Below are 21,094 nucleotides of genomic sequence, written 5' to 3' on the forward strand. Positions count from 1 at the left end.
ATAAAACAATAAGTTATAACTTTTTTATTTGTTTGTAGCCACAAAAAAATTTACTTGCACATATAATCATTAAAATTATAAAAAAAAACAATTTAATAAAACAAAATTAGGACAAAAAATTAGGAAAAAATTATTCAATTAAAATTGATAAAAACCTAGGTAAAAAAATTTGAGCAAAATTATTTATTCCACTAAAATCTAATAGATAAAGAAGGTAAAAAAAATAAATTAGGGCCCATATATTGTATGTATTATTTTTCTTGAGCCGAAACACTTTTTTTTTAATATATATTTTCATTTTAATAAATATGGACCAAATTATACTTATAAATAAATATGGGATAAACCACACATGGACTCAATAAAATATTTTGGGGCTTTTTAAATTGATCCTAAAACCCAAAAAAAAAAAAAAAAAAAAAAAAACATTGAGCCTATAATATTTTACCAAATTTGGGACCCTATTTTTGGGCCAAAATTTTGGGGCCTAAGGCCCAGGCCTTACTGGCCTTAGGCCAGGGCCGGCCCTGATTGTGTATAGGTTTTGAATTGTTCATCGTTTTGATGTAATGCAAATTTTTGTTATCAACAATCGTAATCCCAAAATCAAAAACACGGTACAAAATAAATTGGAGCAGCAAAAGCAAAAAATTAAAAAAAAATTAAAAAAAATAAAATAAAATATACTCTTTTTATTTCAAAATATTAATCCCTTATTCTATCTATCTTTCTTTTTTTTTTTTTTTTTTTTTTATTGCACCTCATTTCTGGCATGTTGAAGCATGCATGCCACTCCTGCATCACTTTCCGCTGCAGGAGCAAGGACCAAAAAACCCAAAAAAAAAAAGAAAAAATTTCTTTACGTCTCATCAAGTTGCATGTGTGGTAGACTTTTAGGATATTTATACCTAAATCTTAATTTATAAATTTATATTGTATTAGTTTCATTTGTCATGCAAGTATTTTAGTTAAAAAATCAAAAAATCTATAATCTATATCAAAAAAATCAAATGTTGCGTTTGGTAGAATTTTTCAAATATAATTTGAGAATAGAGTTATATTTTGAGTTTGTGAGTTTTGGAATTATGATTTGAGTGTGAAAAATTTATTTGGTAAAAGAGTTTTGAATTGAGTGAGAAATTTTTGATGTGACGTATAATATTTGATACTAAAAACTTACAACTCATAACCAAACACACAATTCAAAATTCTATTCAAAACTCATAAAAAATTTTAAAAAATTTAGAAAATATTTTTTATTGAATATATAAAAATTAATATGTGTCAATTGAAAAAAAATAAAAAAATAAAAAATTATGCACTGTTTCGGTCAACTGGCCGGACAACCGGACGTCCGGTGGGACGACCAATTAACCCAAATTTTTCCGCCTTAGACAGAGTTTTCAAAAGTGAGCGTAGAATTAATTTTTGAAAACTGTAAACAAATACGGAGTGCAAATCAAAGTCTGGAACTAACGTTCCAAAGCTCTACCAAACAGAGCTAAAGATTCTGTTTTCTTTACTTTTTGTATATCTTTTCGTAAAAAATTAAAAGTCATTTCAAATATACTAATTTTTTTTTACATCATATTTTAGCTAAAAAATTAAAAGTTACTAAAATAGCCTATTTCCAAATGAAGCCTTAGGTCTTAAATTTTTAGACCTTCAAATCTTATTAAATTTTTAATAATTGAAATTACTTTTCAAATAATGATTATTCATCATTTATGATTATCTATAAAGAAGTATGATAATTTGATATTTATTTTGATTTTTAAAACTTTAAAATATCAACTTTCAAATTGAAGAAAACTAAAAAAAATTATGCGAAAAAAAAAATTAATGTTTTTTTTTTTGAAAATACTAAAAAAATTGAATTATTTTTTTGTGCGAAATTAAAATTTTTTGTATCTATAAAAAAATATAATGATGGAACATTGATGTGTAAAATTGAAAAAAAAAACTTTAAAAATGAAAAAACTAATAATATTTTCAGTTTTAAAACTAAAAAAATTGATAATATTCTCAATTTTATTGGATAGTTGAATCAAACCAATAAGTATAAAGGCAAAAAGTTTAATATCATATTTTGTTTTTTTATCAATTAGTGAAACAATTATTTAGAACATTATTATACAAAATTGATAATGTTCTTAGTTCTAAAAATTGAGAAAAACTGATAATATTCTTAGTTTTACTAAATAGGACTTATTAGTTTAAAAAATATTAGATAGGACCTAAACTACCATAACATTTGTAAATAGGATTTTTAAGTAATTAACTCTATTTTTATTTTTTTTTGTCAACAAGAGGGGTAAAAATGTAAATTTATATTACTAATTATAATTTTATATTATGATTTGTTTTCCATAAATAGTCAAAATATTATCTCAAATATATATCCTTATTTTATTTATTTATTTTAATAAAAAATCAAAAAATATACTTATTTAAGTTATGCCAAACAACTCCATATTAGAATGAAATTAAAATATTATTTTTTATCACAACCAAATATATATATAACAAGACAGAAAAAAAAAAAAAAAAGTAAAACGCCAAAAAAAAAAAAATAGAGGAGCCATCTAACCTAAACTGCCTCTTATTTATAATAGTAAGATACGAAAGGCATTTCAAAAACAGAAATATATAGTATTTATTTTATATAAAAATATAATATTTAAAGATCTATTGGGTTCATGATTTAAATAGATTAGTTTGATTCTAATTTTTATAGAATCATAGATAACGAATTGGTATTAATTTTATTTCAAATTGAATCAATTCAGATCATGCTCACCCCGTTATTTGACACCTCAAATGATGGAATGGTTAACCAAGGGCCATAGCCTAGTTGGCTAAGCCTTTAGCTGCAAAAGTCTCTCTCAAGGGAGAGGTTTTGAGTTCCCTTCTTAAGAGTGGAATGGAATGGTAAGATTTTTTATAAGATGTATAAGTGTGAGTTTCAATTCTCTCAAAATACTAATTTAGGGACTGTTTGTGATGATCTAAATAAGTGTGCTTTTCGATTTTTTATAAAATATGAGTTGGGTATGGTTTGAGTTTGAAGTGATATGATAGAAAGGTGATGTGACTTAAATACGATGATGTAACATAAATAGAATAGTAACTTTTTAACTTTTTTTAGTTATAACAAATAAGGCCTTAATAACTAATCACTAACTTTCACGGATTAAAAAATAAATAAAAATTGGTAGAACGTTTAAACAAGATCATTGAAGAAAAGTTGGACAACTCTTGATTAGTTTTCAAGATTGGTATGTGAAAAAACATATGTAAGAACAATGAATGGACTCTTCTTGTTTCCAAAATTATTCCAAACTAAAATTATATTTTTCTTTTCTTGTTCTTGTTCCTTTTATGTTATTAATTCTTAGTGCATCATTGTGAGTATTTTTTTTGATTGTGGAAAAAAGTATTAATAACTGTAAAGTTTATGAAAATAATGAGGATTACAAAAAAGAGTATCAAATTCAAAAGAGATATCCCAATTAAGTTGACACAAACCCATAGTCATTAGATATGTAATAAAATTTTTCCACTGCATACATGAAATGGAGAAGATCATAGTCCATTAAACATTAATCAAAAAATAAATAAAAAAATCAAACCATATCATAAAAATAGAATTACTCTGTAGCGATCATAATTTTCTTAAGTCATTATTTATTATTATTATGATTATTATTATCTTATTTTATTTTTGACTTTATTAATTATGTGGATCTATGAGAATTTAATGTGTTATTTAATTATATATAATTAATCTAAATATTTATATATTTATATTTGTTATATAAAAAAAAAGAGGTGTTAAATATGGATATATATATATATATATATTTAATCTTATATTTATATTTATATATATTATAATTATGTCGTATTATATAATATAATAGTGGATTAGGTTAGATTATGGATTAGTCAATCAAAGAGAAGTGAATCAGAGGCGCAGCGGAAGCCGAGAGAGAGAGAGAAGAGAGAAGAGAGAGACGGCATGGAAGAGGAGGAGAGGAAAAAAGAAAAAAAGAGACACGGTTTTGTTTTGGTGGCTCTATTAATTTTTTAAATATTTTTTTGATTTTTAAAAAAATATTGTGAGTACAAAACTTACTTTTTTTTATTTATGTTTAATTTGTTGTTTTTATTTGTTTATTTTTATTTATTTAATGTTAGTTTGATTTTGTATTTATATAAAGATGATAGATTGATTTTAATTATTTTGATTAGTTGTGTATGTAAGATTTAGAATTTTTAGATGATTGATTGATTTTAATTATTTTGTTTAGTTGTGTATGTAAGATTTAGAATTTTTAGATGATTGATTGATTTTAATTATTTTGTTTAGTTGTGTATGCAAGATTTAGGATTTTTAGTTGATTGATTGATTGATTTCAATTCTTTTGATTAGTTATATATGCCAGATTTAGGATTTTTATATGGATTTATTTTATGGTTGTAATCATACTCATAGTTATATAAAATTAAAATTAATTAGGAACCCATAGATAAATTTCTTATACTCCACCATAACTCCATGAATTGTTGTTTTATTTGAGTGGTGGTGAGTAAGAGTGTATAAAAAAAAGTGAGGATTATGAGATTTATTTAAATGTCTTAGGCTTGGCATTGTTATGTTGTTTTCATGAGTGAGATGTTTTGTATATGTATATTGTTGTCTCGTTCTCATGAGTAGACGAGCGCTTTAATTTACGTGCGTACATATATGCTAACCATCCGGGGAGTATGAGTCAAACTCGGGACGATATCCCCGTGCAAGTTTGGCTTCGGAGCGGTGTTAAGTATACGGGAGGCACATGAGATATATGTGTAGGCCGGAAGTGGAGGGCCGGAGTGGTGGAATTAAGATACAAAGAATTTAATTATAAATTTATTGTTATAGTATGTATTGTATTGATTTGTACAGGTTGAAAAATAGTAAACGATCTCAATAAATTATGAAATTTGAGTAGAGGCATGTATACGTAATTCTAGACAACTTTTGTGTTTTAACTTTTTATTAAAAAGATTGATTAGAACTTATAATCGGATGATCTTAGTTATTGTAGGTTTGATTCATTATAGCAATGCAGATTTTAGAGGCTGTTTTAACCCACGAAACGAGCTCATTTTTATTGGTTTCACATACACTGAAGTAAAACATTATTCTGCACAGTTTTTGTGTTTTGAACTTTTCTGAAAAAAATCATCTTAGAACAGTTTCTGTTCGTTTTTAGTTTTAGATTTTTCGGTTAAAATTCGTCTAGGTTCTTCTATCAAGTTTTTTTCTCAACCTGTTCAGTTTCTACTAAATTCATTCGCTTATTCTTTTAGGAAATTTGATTTTGTATAACTTTTGTTTTTTGAGTTTTGGTCAATTCGAATTATTTAAGCATGAAACGTTACATTTTTATACTTATTTAGCAAGTTACTTATGATTAGATTATACTAACTTTATTTTGCTAGATGGTGGGTCTTACTAACTTTTTATGCAGGGCTGACCCATCATATTTTTATTTTTATTTTGTTTATTTTATATTCAATTTATATTTCATTGTGTACGGATAAGAAACTAAATGCCACTGTATTTCGAGAAACTACCCATTCGTCTCGGTGCGGATGGAACTACATGTCTTGTCCTGTAACAAGAATTAAATGTATTTTTGTTTGTGTCTGGTAGACACGTGGGTGTTAAATCTTGTACTCATACCAGTATACGTTTTGTCTCTTAGCAACTCAGGTGCGTTCTGTTTGAGCGCAGTCGAGTTTCCTTTGCAGGATTAGTTGGGGCTACGGTGGTGACGTGGAATTACTATAGTTGTTGGACTTGTCATTTGGACTTTTTTTTTTTATTTTTTTTGAGCTTAGGATTGGTAGTAGTTTATGTATTTATTATTATTATTTTTTATGACTTTAGTATTGGAATAATTTGACATGGTTTATAACTGTACATTATTTTAGTTATTTTGGACTATTTATTGTTACTTTAATGTTGGAGATATTGGTTAGTTATGAAAGTATGGTTGATGGTTTGGTTGGCGTTTATTTTTTTTGTTTCATCTCTAGAATTTGGATGATGGAATATTAATTAGGATTTAGTCCTAATTTAATATTTAATTGTCCAAATTTTGTTGCGTGACATACTCCCTATTAGTGAACGCACATATGACCAGCAAGGAAAAATACTGATATAGACTATAAAAGGAAACTAGTTAGTAAAGTTCAACTTGTTAAAAGTTCATTTGAAATTAACTTGGCAGTAATTAACAAATCAAGTTTGAATATATTTTAAGACTTATTAAGTTTTTAAGTTAAATTTGAACAAATTGTTAATCAGTTCAACTCAATTATATGTACTATAAAAAAAGTAATCCAATCGATTGAAACTCGTTCGAGATCAATTCAAAATATAAATAGGTTAAATTTAAATACATTTTAAAACTTATTGAGTTTTTAATTCAAATTTAAATAACCGAATACTAGGTTCAACTAAACTCATTTACCGCCTTGACAATAGTCACACAACAAAATATTATAGTAGCAACACATCAAAATAGCACAACAACAAAATAGGAGTATCACGCAACATCATAGTAGTTTTGCAGCCCCTCTCTCTCTGCAGCTTAACACTCCATTTGTAAAGACTGATTTGCTGAGAAATGATGAGGAAAAAAAAACCCAAAAGAACTTAATAATAACTCCCTCGTTAAAGTGGATAGTTAAGGAATGTCCCATTGTTTAATAATTTGTTAATCAATATCCTAGTACTCGCCAACAAAAGCTTTTGAATTTTATTTTATTTTATTTTATTTTATTTTTTTCTCTAAAATTGTGACCTCTTTCAATTGAAGTCTTTCAATGCGTCTCTAGAAAGTTTTCTATTCAACAATGTTACAGATTTAGAAGAAAAAAAATTAAATAAAAATTTGATGGGATCCCAGACAAAAGTCTCATTATTTTAAAAGAAGTGAGTTATTCTATGGGATCTCATACTGAAAAATAAAGTGATTTTTCTTTAAAATAATATTTGATTTACTAAAATGATATAATAAAATACTGTAGACCGATTAGTGTTTGATTTATTGATTTACAAGTATCTCTCATTAGACCATTTCCAGCCATTCACCAAAATTTTCATCTAATTTGATTTTGAATTTGAATAAAAAGCTTGATTTGATACTATGAGTTATTTCAATCCTTTCATCAAATTTTTATCCCAAATTTACCTTTCATCAATTTCTGTGAAAAAATACTCAGATTCAATCTTTCATCTTTTAACAATTTCATCAAATTTAAATGAAAAAAAAAAGCTTGTTGGAAATCTGGCGAAAGATTTTGTTCATTCTTGATTTGATGAAAAAATTGATTCTCCCTTAATTTGATACAATTTTAATGAAAAAATTGGACCTCATTTTCACCAAAATTTGAAGATGCTCTTAACCATATAAACTAAAATAATTTTTTTTAAAATAAATAAAATTGATAATTTAAAGATGTAACAAAAAAAAATGATAATAAATTAGAAAATAAAAAGTGAAATTTACCCAATGTGATAAATTAGTGGTTTTCGTTTCTTCTCGTCAACTTAGGAGTTGCTTAGAATGATCTAAATAAGTGCACATAAATATATCACCATTTTACAAATAAAATTATTTAAATAATTGTTACAAGAACACAATTGTAAACAAATGGTTGACAACTTATGAATATTTATAGAATATTAATAGAATACTTTAGCGTTTACCATAAATAACAAATTATATATATGTATATATTTAAACTGTCCAGCTTGGTTCCAAATTACAATCATAATTATAAAACTACGGATCAAATCATAAAGTACGATTCATCAATTTTAAGAACCAAGACCAAACAATGCATTGATAAAACCAAACCAAACGGTGCAGTTTGGTTTGAATCAGCCCGTTGCGATTTTTTCAATTTTTTTATTCAGTCCTATAAAAAATTTATATATATATATATATATAATTTCTATCGCAAAATATATAATTATTATAATTTTAAATATGCATACCATAATTTCGTCGCACATAACTTTCATTATAAAAATGCATAACTTGATATACACCTTCATAGAATTTGTGGAGTAACTATCATACTAACATACCTCTCTTCCACCTACCATGGAAGACACTCAAAGAGATGAAAACAATTCACTCATCACAGAGAAAGAAACTAAGCATCAGCTAGACAACGATTGCCACGATGATGATCTATTTATTACATCACTTCCCAAAGTAAAGGGACGGCTAGGTCTTGAAGATCATCTTTACCAAGGTTTTTGGTGCCCCGAACCTCCTTATTCGAGGAGTAATGTCAGTCCAACAACACTTCAAAGCTCAAGACACAGACCTCATACTTATCACCATGCCCAAATCAAGCACCACTTGGTTGAAGGCCTTGGACTTTGCCATCGCCAACCGTCGTGACTACCTTAACAGGCTTTCTTAACACCCCTCGCTCGCTTCCAACCCTCACAAGCTTGCCCCTTTTCTTGAGCTCAATTCTAATAAAGAAGGTTGTCATATTTTCCGCCTTCCCATTGTCTCCAACTTTCAATCCCCTATGGCGAATATTTTTTCCACCCATATCCCGTATAGCGATCCCGGTTGTCCCTTTACTGTTCTGTTGTATTTCGGACTCGGTTCTGTGATGTTGGTGGTGGTACAACTTGTTGTCATCCTTTAATTCCACTTGATTGAGTTTTAGGATGTATGGGGCAGAGTTGTTACAGGCTGGTTAGGCTTTGGTTTCAATTCTTTGTTGCCCAGTTTTTAGGAGGTCCACTCGAGCGGGTCTTCTTGCGCTCGAGCGGAGATTACGTGCTCCCAGTTTTTTCGTGTCCCTGGAAAACTTCTGCAGGTGTGGTTTTTACGCTCGAGCGGGTTTGTTTACGCTCGAGCGGTGGCGCTCGAGCGGGTAGTACCTTTTCGGTGTAAGTTCTGGGAGGGGGAAATCTACGCTCGAGTGGACTGGTTTTCGCTCTCAAGCGGATGTGCTTTATTCTTGTGTCTTGGTGCTCGAGCGGGGATTTTTGCGCTCGAGCGGACCTAGTTTTTGTTCTTGACGCTCGAGCGTTGTGTTTTCCGCTCGAGCGGGAATGTCGTATATCAGTTGGCTGTGGGACAGTTTTAAATCACTTTTGTCATTCTTTTTCTCTCTTACTTTTCCAAAAACACCATTGTTGAGCTTCTCACTATAGAGCTCTACCTTCTCTCTAGGTGTTGATCTAGTAGGAGTGATTTCCTCACCTTTGGCCTTTACAAAAAAGTTGTTGATCGTCGAGGGCTATCTTTTGATCCGAAAAGTTCGTGGTGTGGAGCACTTTCGTTTCCATCATCTTCTTGGTTGGGTGTCATTCTTTGAGGTAGGGATATCCTACTCCTCTTTATGAGCTTTGTCTTTAAATTTTTTCACTTCGATATGTTGGGGGTTGTTGGGTAATTTTGAGAGAGTTTGGGTCTTTGTGTAATTTTACAAAAGTTGGGGTTTTTATTTATATAAAACCTAAATGCATGTTTGGCATAGAAAAGTGAAATTAATGTTGAAACATTAATGAAAATGGAACCTAAGGGTTGTAATGTTAATTATGGAAAATATCCTAATTACATTAGTTAATTAATTCGTATAATTAATTATGAGGAATGAGGAATTGATTTGGAAAGGTATGGGATTAAGGGGTGTGGTTGGATTATCTATCGCTCACCTAGTTGAAATGTTGATTATATATCCATTGTTGCATTTATTTTTTGTATAGAAATAACTGCTTTGGGCTATCGGTGAAGGATAGTCTTGATTGTTGTAGACAATGCATGATGATTAGGCAAACTGAAACTAATCACTGGAATGTGTCATTGAGTATGACGGTTGAAAGAATACATTAAATTTATGTATTGTGTGATGATGTGTATAATTATTGTTTATATGCATTGTGTCGTGTTGGAGGAGATAGGGGATGTACTCCACGGTTTAGGGAAAGATAGGGGATGGACCTCTAAACCGGATGTTGTTGGGAGAAGATAGGGGATGGACTCCATAGATAGAGCTCATATGCTTATCTAGTAATGTGTTGACAGAGCTCATATGCTTGTCTTTGGAAGTGTGATAGTGCTCTTATGCATATCTATGGAAGTGATGATATAGCTTGTATGCTTATCTGTTGGTGTGTGATATAGCTAGTATGCTTATCTATTATGAAATGGGAAAGTGCTTAATATGAGTTACTGCCTCATATAAGTTGTTTGGCCAGGTTCTGAGCCATGGTTATAAATTGAGAATTGAAAAGAATTGGAAAATGGATTGTAACATGGACTTGTATGTCATGAAACCGTAAGTGTGATAAGGGAAAGTATCAGTGTTGGCCATCTATCAACTGCTAATCTTTTAGTCATTGTTCATATTTGGTTTAGTGTATTTCTATTGGGCTGTGGCTCACCCTATATGGGAATGTCATTTTCAGGTACAGGTAGCATGCCACCTCCAAGGACGTAGCTTGGGAGTCTAGAGGCGGGCATACTTTTGTTGTTTAGTTTCTTTGATGTGTTACATGTATATTCAAGCCAAGGACTTAATGTGTAAATGAGTTAGCACTCTTTTGTTGTAACCAAGTGTTAACTTGGAAAACTGTAAGCCTTTAGGGCATTTTCTTTTGTCGTTAACATGTAATACTTTTTGGTAATGGAACTTTGATGAATAGAAGAACGTGGAGCTTTTATATATCAACGCATGTCTGTATTGATGGGTTTAATGTTATTTTTTTGAGGGTGTTACAACTTGGTATCAAAGCGTACCGAGTTCGAATACTTTGGGTACGTGGGAAGTGATTAGTATCACAATGGGTTTGTCTCGCTTGATAGAGACTTAGGTGTAGTGTCATATGCTATGTGTTTATATGGGTATGGGATTTAATTTCTAGGATGTTGATTGGATCCTTGGGTTTCTGGGAGTCTTGTTGGAAAGGCACTTGATCAATACTGTTTCTAACCGGAACTCTAGTAATGCCTCGGGACTATCATTATCCGGAAATGAAATTCGTAAGTGCTTACGTGTTTATGTGCTTACGTGGAGTGAATTATAGTTGTTCATGCATTAGGACGTGAGTGTTTAGTTTTGGCACATTTGTGAATGTGCTAACGTTCTGTACTACTTTTATTAGGATGTCAGGACGAGGAAGAGGTGCTAGGCGTGGTAGGCCTGCGAGGCAGGAAGTACCTTTACCGGATGATATTCCGGCAGTGCAGGAGGGAGTTGGCCAGGCCAATGTGGCCGAGCCAGCGGGTCAGCAGGCTATGAGTGCCTTGGCATGAGAGATAGCAGGAGCTTTGGGTATTCTCAGAGCAGGGAATCAGGCAGCTGAGGCAGGGCCTTCTTTCTTGAAGAGGGAGTTCTTCCGGTCTAATCTGGACGAGTTTGTTGGAGATCCGAAGGAACCACTGAAGGCTGACGAGTGGTTAAAACAAATGAGTAAGACGTTCGAGATACTTGGCATCGAGGACGGAGCATTGAAAGTGACCTTGGCATCCTTCCAGCTGAAGGGAGATGCGGGTCAATGGTGGAAGTACTAGAAGGCTCGTGTTGGTGGTACATGGGAGGCGTTTGTGAATGCATTCCAGGAGAGGTTTTTATCTGCAGTGGCTAGGGAGAAGCTGAGGGATCAGTTTAGCCGGCTTAATCAGCAGGGTATGTCTGTGGCAGAGTTTGAAGCCACTTTTACTAGTTTGTCCAGGTTTGCACCTGAGTTGATGGTGTCCAAAGAATGCCGTTGCTATGAGTTTGAACAGAAGTTGAGGCGGGGCCTCAAGTTGAGGGTTGGTGGGTCTTACATCCGAGAGTATAGACACTTGGTGGATGCTGCAGCTCATATGGAGCTTATGATGCAGGAGGAGGAGGAGGAGGAGGAGAAGCATGCAGGTTCCAAGAGGGGCCAGGATGGTTAGGGTGGTGGCAGGAGACAGAGGGGTTACAACCCTCAGCAATCTCAAGGCGGAGTTGCTAGATCGACCTTTCCGGTACGGAGTGCAGGCTCGGGGAGAGGTAATCAGGGAGGTTTGACTTGCTACACTTGTGGCCAGCTGGGTCACAAGTCTTCGGTTTGCCCTTCTTTAGCTACACCCCAGAGTCAGAGTTTGGGCAGGGGGCAGCCCTTATCTTGCTATCAGTGTGGGCAGCCTGGGCACCTGAAGAGGTATTGCCTACAGTTGAGTGCTACTTCAAGAGCGTCTGGTCCTAGGCAGACGCAGAGTTATCAGCCAGCTCAGTCTGTGCAGGCCTCGAGGGCCAATCCGGGGGCTTCGTCGTCCTAGTTAGTGCAGCAGTCGTATGCTCCGAGGGGTGAGCAAGTAGATCAAGGGCCTACAGGGCGCGTGTATGCTGTTACCGCGCAGGATCTAGTACCGGCTCCATCAGTAGTGAGAGGTACCTTTTTGTTTTGTAACTCGGTTGCTAATGTGTTGATTGATACGGGTGCATCTCATTCTTTTGTATCTGCTGCATTTGCATCTGTTTTGGAGTTGGAGTTAGCACAGTTAGCATCTCCTATATGTGTAGTGTCACCTCTTGGGGGTGAACTGATCTTGAAACAGGGTTGTAGAGGTTGCGATATAGAGGTCGCCGACTATAGACTTGCGTTCCCTTTTGTAGTTATGCCCATGAAGGGTTTTGATGTTATTTTGGGTATGGACTGGCTATCGTCATACTGGGCTGTTATCAATTGCTATTGCCAGAGGGTCACGTTATGTACCTTGAGCGGGGAGTGGATCCATTTCTTGGGAGACCAGGTTGGTAGTGTTTTGCCACCGGGGTATGATTCGCGAGGGCGGAGTGAGCTTAGTGGTCTACTTGCTAGCTTTGAGAGTGGTGAGTGTGGTGAGACCCAGCTTGTTTTGCCGAGGGTGGTTTGTGAATATTCGAATGTCTTTCCTAAGGACCTTGTTAGTTTGCCACCTCACCAAGAGATAGAGTTCTCTATTGATCTAGTGCCCGGCACGGCGCCGATTTCTATGGCACCTTACCGTTTTGCTCCAGTAGAGTTGGTTGAGTTGAAAGTTCAGCTCCAGGAATTGCTAGATAAGGGTTTTGTCCGCCCTAGTGTTTCGCTGTGGGGAGCACCAACCCTCTTTACTAAAAAGAAAGACGGTGCCTTGAGGTTGTGTATCGACTACCGAAAATTGAATCGGGTTACGATCAAGAATAAGTACCCTATGCCCCGTATAGATGATTTGTTTGACCAGTTGAAGGGTTCCCGCTGTTTCTCTAAGATAGACTTGAGATCGGGCTACCATCAGTTGAGGGTCAGGGAGGAGGATATTCCGAAGACGGCATTCCGTACACGGTATGGCCATTATGAGTTTCTGGTGATGCCATTTGGGCTTACCAACGCACTGGCAGTCTTTATGGACTTGATGAACCGGATCTTCTGGGAATTCTTGGATCAATTTGTAGTCGTTTTCGTGGACGACATTCTTATCTATTCGCCTTCTGAGGAGAAGCACGAGGAACACTTGAGAGTGGTGCTTGAGTTGCTTAGAGCCCATAGGCTATATGCCAAGTTTGGGAAGTGTGAGTTCTGGCTAGGAGAAGTCAAGTTCTTAGGCCATGTGGTTTCTAAGGAAGGGGTGTCTGTTGATACATCCAAGACTGAGGCAGTGCAGGATTGGGCACAGCCTAAGAGTGTGTTTGAGATCTGCAGTTTTCTGGGATTAGTTGGGTATTACCGTCGGTTTGTGAAAGATTTCTCCAGGCTAGCTTCGCCGTTGACTAGATTGACGCAAAAAGGAGTCAAGTTTGTATGGAGTGAGACTTGTGAAAAGTCGTTCCAAGAGTTGAAGGTTAGATTGACCACCGCTCCGGTTTTGATTATTCCGGAGAGAGGGTTGGGTCATGCGGTTTATTGTGATGCCTCACGAGAGGGATTGGGTTGTGTGTTGATGCAAGAGGGGAAAATGGTAGCTTATGGCTCACGCCAGTTGAAAATACACGAGAAGAACTACTCTACACGACCTAGAGTTAGCAGCAGTGATCTTTGCCTTGAAGATTTGGAGGCACTACCTTTATGGTGAGAGGTTCGAGGTGTTCTCGGACCACAAGAGTTTGAAGTATTTGTTTACACAGAGAGACTTGAATTTGAGGTAGAGGAGATGGATGGAGTTCATTGAGGACTTTGATTTTGAGTTGCACTATCACCCGGGGAAGGCCAATGTTGTGGCTGATGCCCTTAGTAGGAAATCTATTAGTGATGTAGCTTGTATAGCCATCCGAGAATGAGAGATGTTAGGTGCACTTGGCAAGTTTGATTTGCACTTGGACGAATCTGTTGAGGTTGCGGCCTTGTTTTCTGTTGTTGCACAACCTACACTTGTGACTCGAGTGTTAGAGGCACAGAGGGATGACCTTGAGGTAGAATCCCTCCGAGAGAAGATCTCAAATGGAAAGGCTGAGAAGGGTTTGACGGTGTATCCCGACCTGAGTGTGAGATACCGAGGCCGTCTGTGTGTGCCGGAGTCTTGCCAAGAGGAAGTGCTCCGAGAGTTCCATCATTCACGTCTTGCGGTGCATCCGGGAGGCACTAAGATGTATCGGGATTTGGGTCGCCAGTTTTGGTGGCGGGGTATGAAGAGAGATGTGGCAGCTTTCGTGTCTAAGTGCCTTACTTGTCAGCAAGTGAAGGCCGAGCATCAGAGGCCAGCGGGTTTGTTGCAACCCTTGCCTATTGCCGAGTGGAAGTGGGAGCATGTCACTATGGACTTCGTTGTAGGTCTTCCGAGGACTCAGTGGGGTAGTGATGCTATCTGGGTGGTTGTAGACCGGTTGACTAAGTCGGCGCACTTCCTTCCTATGCGCGTGAGAGATTCGGTAGGCCATCTTGCCGACTTGTATATTTGGGACATAGTGAGATTGCACGGGGTCCCAGTGACGATCGTCTCAGATAGAGATCCTCGTTTTATTGCTAAGTTGTGGCAGAGTTTGCAGAGTGCCTTGGGTACTAAGTTGACCTTTAGTACGACTTATCACCCTCAAACTGACGGACAGTCCGAGTGTACTATTCAGATCCTTGAGGATATGCTTCGAGGTTGTGTCCTTGACTTTAGTGGGACGTGGGAGAGGCACTTTCCCTTAGTGGAGTTTGCCTACAACAACAGTTTTCAGTCTAGCATCGGTATGGCACCATTTGAGGCCTTGTATGGCCGACCGTGTAGGTTTCCAGTGTGTTGGGCCGAGGTGGGTGATGCGCCCTTGTTGGGTCTGGAGTTAGTTAGGGAGACGACGGAGAAAGTTGAGTTTATCCGTAGGAGGCTTGTTACAGCCCAGAGTCGCCAAAAGAGTTATGCCGACCTTATGAGGAGGCCTTTGGCGTTTGAGGTAGGTGATCATGTCTTCTTGAAATATTACCTAGGTGAGGTTTGGGAAGAGTGGGAAGTTGTCCCCTCGGTTTATTGGTCCCTTTGAGATCCTTGAGAGGATTGGCGAGGTTGCTTATCGTTTAGCCTTACCGCCGCAGTTGTCCGGAGTTCATGACGTGTTTCATGTGAGTATGCTTCGGAAGTATGAGCCGGATCCATCGCATGTGTTAGATTGGACCGACTTAGAGGTAGATGAGGATGCCTCGTATGAGGAGAGACCGGTTCGGGTCTTGGATAAGCGGGATCAAGTCCTGCGTGGCAAGACCATCCCTTTGGTAAAGGTTTTGTGAAAACATCACGGAGTGGAGGAAGCCACTTGGGAACGTGAGTTGGAGGTCCGCGAGAAATATCCGGACTTGTTTATTGATGAGTAATCTTGTATTTAGATTTTGTAATGTTGTTGGACTTAAGAGCTTTATATATGTCTTAAGTTGTAAAACATTGGTAATGTTTTGGTTTAATGGAAGTATGTTGTAGAACTTACCTTGATATGGGAGTTGATTATGATATTGCATATGTTGGCTATATTGTAGAATTGGAGTTGTATCATGTATATTGATTATGATATGAACTGTGAACCATGTATGTTGGGAATGGCTGGAAATGGAAGAAAATTGCATGTTAATAATGCATTTGCAATATATGTTGCGTTTTGCCTCTTGAAAAGAGATGGGATTGACCAGTAATGGGTCAGGTTGTTTAATATTGTATTGTAACATTGTTGAAAATGGAGAAAACCTGTTTTTGAAAAACTCGTGTTCAATTTCGGGGACGAAATTCTTTAAGGGGGGGAGGTTATAGCGATCCCGGTTGTCCCTTTACTGTTCTGTTGTATTTCGGACTCGGTTCCGTGATGTTGGTGGTGGTACAACTTGTTGTCATCCTTTAATTCCACTTGATTGAGTTTTAGGATGTATGGGGCAGAGTTGTTACAGGCTGGTTAGGCTTTGGTTTCAATTCTTTGTTGCCCAGTTTTTAGGAGGTCCGCTCGAGCGGGTCTTCTTGCGCTCGAGCGGAGACTACGTGCTCCCAGTTTTTCGTGTCCCTGCAAAACTTTTGCAGGTGTGGTTTTTACGCTCGAGCAGTGGCGCTCGAGCGGGTACTTTGGCACTTGAGCGGGTAGTACCTTTTCGGTGTAAGTTTTGGGAGGGGGAAATCTACGCTCGAGCGGACTGGTTTTCGCGCTCGAGCGGATGTGCTTTATTCTTGTGTCTTGGCGCTCGAGCAGGAATTTTTGCGCTCGAGCGGACCTAGTTTTTGTTCTTGACGCTCGAGCGTTGTGTTTTCCGCTCGAGCAGAAATGTCGTATATCAGTTGGCTGTGGGACAGTTTTAAATCACTTTTGTCATTCTTTCTCTCTCTTACTTTTCCAAAAACACCATTGTTGAGCTTCTCACTCTAGAGCTCTACCTTCTCTCTAGGTATTGATCTAGTAGGAGTGATTTCCTCACCTTTGGCCTTTACAAAAAAGTTGTTGATCGTCGAGGGCTATCTTTTGATCCGAAAAGTTCGTGGTTTGGAGCACTTTCGTTTCCATCATCTTCTTGGTTGGGTGTCATTCTTTGAGGTAGGGATATCCTACTCCTCTTTATGAGCTTTGTCTTTAAATTTTTGCACTTCGATATGTTGGGGGTTGTTGGGTAATTTTGAGAGAGTTTGGGCCTTTGTGTAATTTTACAAAAGTTGGGGTTTTTATTTATATAAAACCTAAATGCATGTTTGGCATGGAAAAGTGAAATTAATGTTGAAACATTAATGAAAATGGAACCTAAGGGTTGTAATGTTAATTATGGAAAATATCCTAATTACATTGGTTAATTAATTCGTATAATTAATTATGAGGAATGAGGAATTGATTTGGAAAGGTATGGGATTAAGGGGTGTGGTTGGATTATCTATCGCTCACCTAGTTGAAATGTTGATTATATATCCATTATTGCATTTATTTTTTGTATAGAAATAACTGCTTTGGGCTATCGGTGGAGGATACTCTTGATTGTTGTAGACAATGCATGATGATTAGGCAAACTGAAACTAATCACTGGAATGTGTCATTGAGTATGACGGTTGAAAGAATACATTAAATTTATGTATTGTGTGATGATGTGTATAATTATTGTTTATATGCATTGTGTCGTGTTGGAGGAGATAGGGGATGTACTCCACGGTTTAGGGGAAGATAGGGGATGGACCTTTAAACCGGATGTTGTTGGGAGAAGATAGGGGATGGACTCCATAGATAGAGCTCATATGCTTATCTAGTAATGTGTTGACAGAGCTCATATGCTTGTCTTTGGAAGTGTGATAGTGCTCTTATGCATATCTATGGAAGTGATGATATAGCTTGTATGCTTATCTGTTGGTGTGTGATATAGCTAGTATTCTTATCTATTATGTAATGGGAAAGTGCTTAATATGAGTTACTGCCTCATATAAGTTGTTTGGCCAGGTTCTGAGCCATGGTTATAAATTAAGAATTGAAAAGAATTGGAAAATGGATTGTAACATGGACTTGTATGTCATGAAACCGTAAGTGTGATAAGGGAAAGTATCAGTGTTGGCCATCTATCAACTGCTAATCTTTTAGTCATTGTTCATATTTGGTTTAGTGTATTTCTATTGGGCTGTGGCTCACCCTATATGGGAATATCATTTTTAGGTACAGGTAGCATGCCACCTCCAAGGACGTAGCTTGGGAGGCTAGAGGCGGGCAGACTTTTGTTGTTTAGTTTCTTTGATGTATTACATGTATATTCAAGCCAAGGACTTAATGTGTAAATGAGTTAGCACTCTTTTGTTGTAACCAAGTGTTAACTTGGAAAGCTGTAAGCCTTGAGGGCATTTGCTTTTGTCGTTAACATGTAATACTTTTTGGTAATGGAACTCTGATGAATAGAAGAATGTGGAGCTTTTATATATCAACGCATGTCTGTATTGATGGGTTTAATTTTATTTTTTTGAGGGTGTTACATCCCCTACCATTCATTGCCCGACTCAATTAAGAACTCTGGTTGTCGCGTTGTTTATCTCTGTCGTAATCCCTATGATGCCTTCATCTCCACTTGGCACCTTGTGAATAAGGCTAGAGCTGAGAGCTTCGGGCCTTTATAATGCAATGATGCTTTCGACATGTTTTGTAGAAGTGTCTTGGGTTTTGGGCCCTTCTGGGATCATGTACTGGGGCATTGAAAGGAGAGCTTGGAAAGGCCTCAGAAGGTTTTGTTTTTGATGTACGAGAACCTAAAAGAAGATATTACCCTTCAAATAAAGAGGGCAGCTGAGTTTATGGGTGTTCCATTCTCTTTGGAAGAAGAAAGAGTGATAGAAAAGATATCCAAGTTGTGTAGTTTTAACAATTTGAGAGAGTTAGTGGTGAACAAATCTGGTTCACTTCTACAATTTTAGAATAAGACGTTTTTCCGGAGAGGTGAAGTGGGTGATTGGGTCAATCATTTGACACCTCAGATGGTCCAACGTTTAAACAAGATCATGGAAGAAAAGTTGGATAATTGTGGGTTAGCATTTAAAACTAGTTTGTGAAAAATGGTCATTGTCATTTCATCGGTTTGAATTACTAGAAGTAATTGCGATGACCGGGTGCATTATTCATCTCGTCTCTCTTGTTTAACCTTGGGTTTGCCTTTGTTAGAGTGTCGAGTTTAGCCGGGAGTCTTGTCAACGGTTTGGGTTTGTGTATTTGGAAGCTTATTTCAGAGTCCTTGCCTTTATTTATTTCTGTGTCAAGTTTCTCATGCTTCGGAAGGTGCAAGGTTGGGTCCAGAGTGTCTTGTGTTGAGCTGAAGAGTTTCCTGGCTGGAAGGACAGAGCCGCACGTGCGGGATGGTGGCCGCACGTGTGGGAAATAGGAAAGGACCTGGGTTGGTTTCTGCATAATATGCACGTGCGGAAGGAGGTGCGGGGGAGACGCCGCACGTGAGAGGATGAGTGCGGCAAGTATAGTAGGCACACTCCGCATGTGCGGGAATGAGCGCCGCACGTGCGAGAGTCGTTGAGTCCGAAAAATTCTGCTTTTCTCTTTTCTTGGGTTGTGTGTATATCACTTTTTGTATACCTCTCTCTCTCTAAAAACCCTTTTCTCCTCCTTCACTCTACATTTCCTACACCAAACAAGATCAACACCTTGATTTCTTTAGATCCATTGAAGTTCTAACCCAACACCCTTTATCAAATTTGGAGAGCTAATTGATGCGGTGGAGATTGGATTTCAACACCGTCAAATTTGGGGGTTTCTCATCTCTTTTTCTCTAATACTTGAGGTAGGGATATTCTTAGAGTTACATATATATTTTTGCAAGATTATGTTGATTTGGAACTCTTTTGGAGAGTATAAGAACTTTGATTTTGGTTCATGTGTAATGATGAATTTAAAATAGGTTTACACCTTGTTTTTTTTACAATACTAGAGAGCTTGGTATCATTATGGGAAAGGATGCTTTGGGAAGAGGTTTTTCTTTTTGAAAGATGGGGAAATGTTTAGTTTTGGCAACAACCTAGAAATTTGAAATTTTGTGAGAGATGTTGAAAATTCGTGGGTGTTTATCTATTACCATGTTAAAATGAATGAATGATTGAAAAATCTTTTGCTTGACTTAGCAAATGACGAATTTTCTTGGAATATGAGTATTGTTGATTTTGGGAGGTTGTTGCTCAAAATGTGATGTGGTTATGAAATGATTAAATTATTGAAGTTGTAAGAAATGTGAGATTGTTGGTTACTCTTTGAAAGACTTAAATGAACATATGGCTATCACGAGGAGTATCATTGAAAAGTGAAATGAGCGTAGTGATTATTATGGGAACATTGCATGGAATAATTGAAAATGGAAGGGGTGTTTCTTGGCATTGATAATCATTGCATTGGCATTGCAATACTTTTGCTTGTTACAAATATTGAATTGGGATTTAAAACCTTGCTTTGAGAAGGAAATGTTGTGAAATAAGATTTATTGAAATGTTTTGGGATAAATACGTTGGTAAGTCCGGATGGGAGGTGTAGATGAAATTGATTAAGTTGGCTTGAGTGTCCAGGGTGAAAAATTGAAAACACGCGCGGAGAAGATACCACATGCCTTTCGGTTAGCTACCGGTAAAGTGGGGATTTGGTAGTGCTAGTTATGCCTACTTGTAGACACTAATCTAGAGATTACCTGAGTCGTATTTACTACCCCGTGATCTTGGTTTAAAGTCTTGAACCTACTGAAATTTCAAGTTATCACTGAGCATGATGGTTTTCAAAAGATGTAAATGTGATTTTCCTTCAAAAAGCATAGCATGGCATACGCATTTCATTTGTGAAGCTTGTATAAAATGTATATACTTTGTTAAGAATTTCATACTGGGTTTTATGCTCACCTTACGGGATTTTGGTGCAGGAAAAGATGTGGTGATCCTGCTGAGTTAGGGCGTGGATGTATATGTTAAGAGCACAAGGCTCTTATTTTTGTTAAGGTATATTTTGCTTGCCAAGGCTATCTGTATGGGGTCAAGAGAGTAACCGGGCTTAAGCCTTGGAATTTGTAAACCCACGAGGGTATTTATTTATTTTTGGGATTAAAGGTTCTACCATGCCATAGATTCATGTGCTAGAAATCATTGAATGTATATTCGCATGTGGAATTATTTTGTATGAC

General features: G+C 36.3%; 1 pseudogene; it reads left to right on the forward strand.

The window, feature by feature from the left end:
• Positions 1–8,156: 8,156 nt before the first annotated feature.
• Positions 8,157–19,014, forward strand: LOC145819561 (cytosolic sulfotransferase 15-like; annotated as a pseudogene).
• The last annotated feature ends 2,080 nt before the right edge of the window (positions 19,015–21,094 follow it).

The sequence above is a fragment of the Camellia sinensis genome, chromosome 2 (assembly GCF_055761805.1).
Source record: "Camellia sinensis isolate YWXY chromosome 2, ASM5576180v1, whole genome shotgun sequence".
In the NCBI taxonomy this organism is placed as follows: Eukaryota; Viridiplantae; Streptophyta; class Magnoliopsida; order Ericales; family Theaceae; genus Camellia; species Camellia sinensis.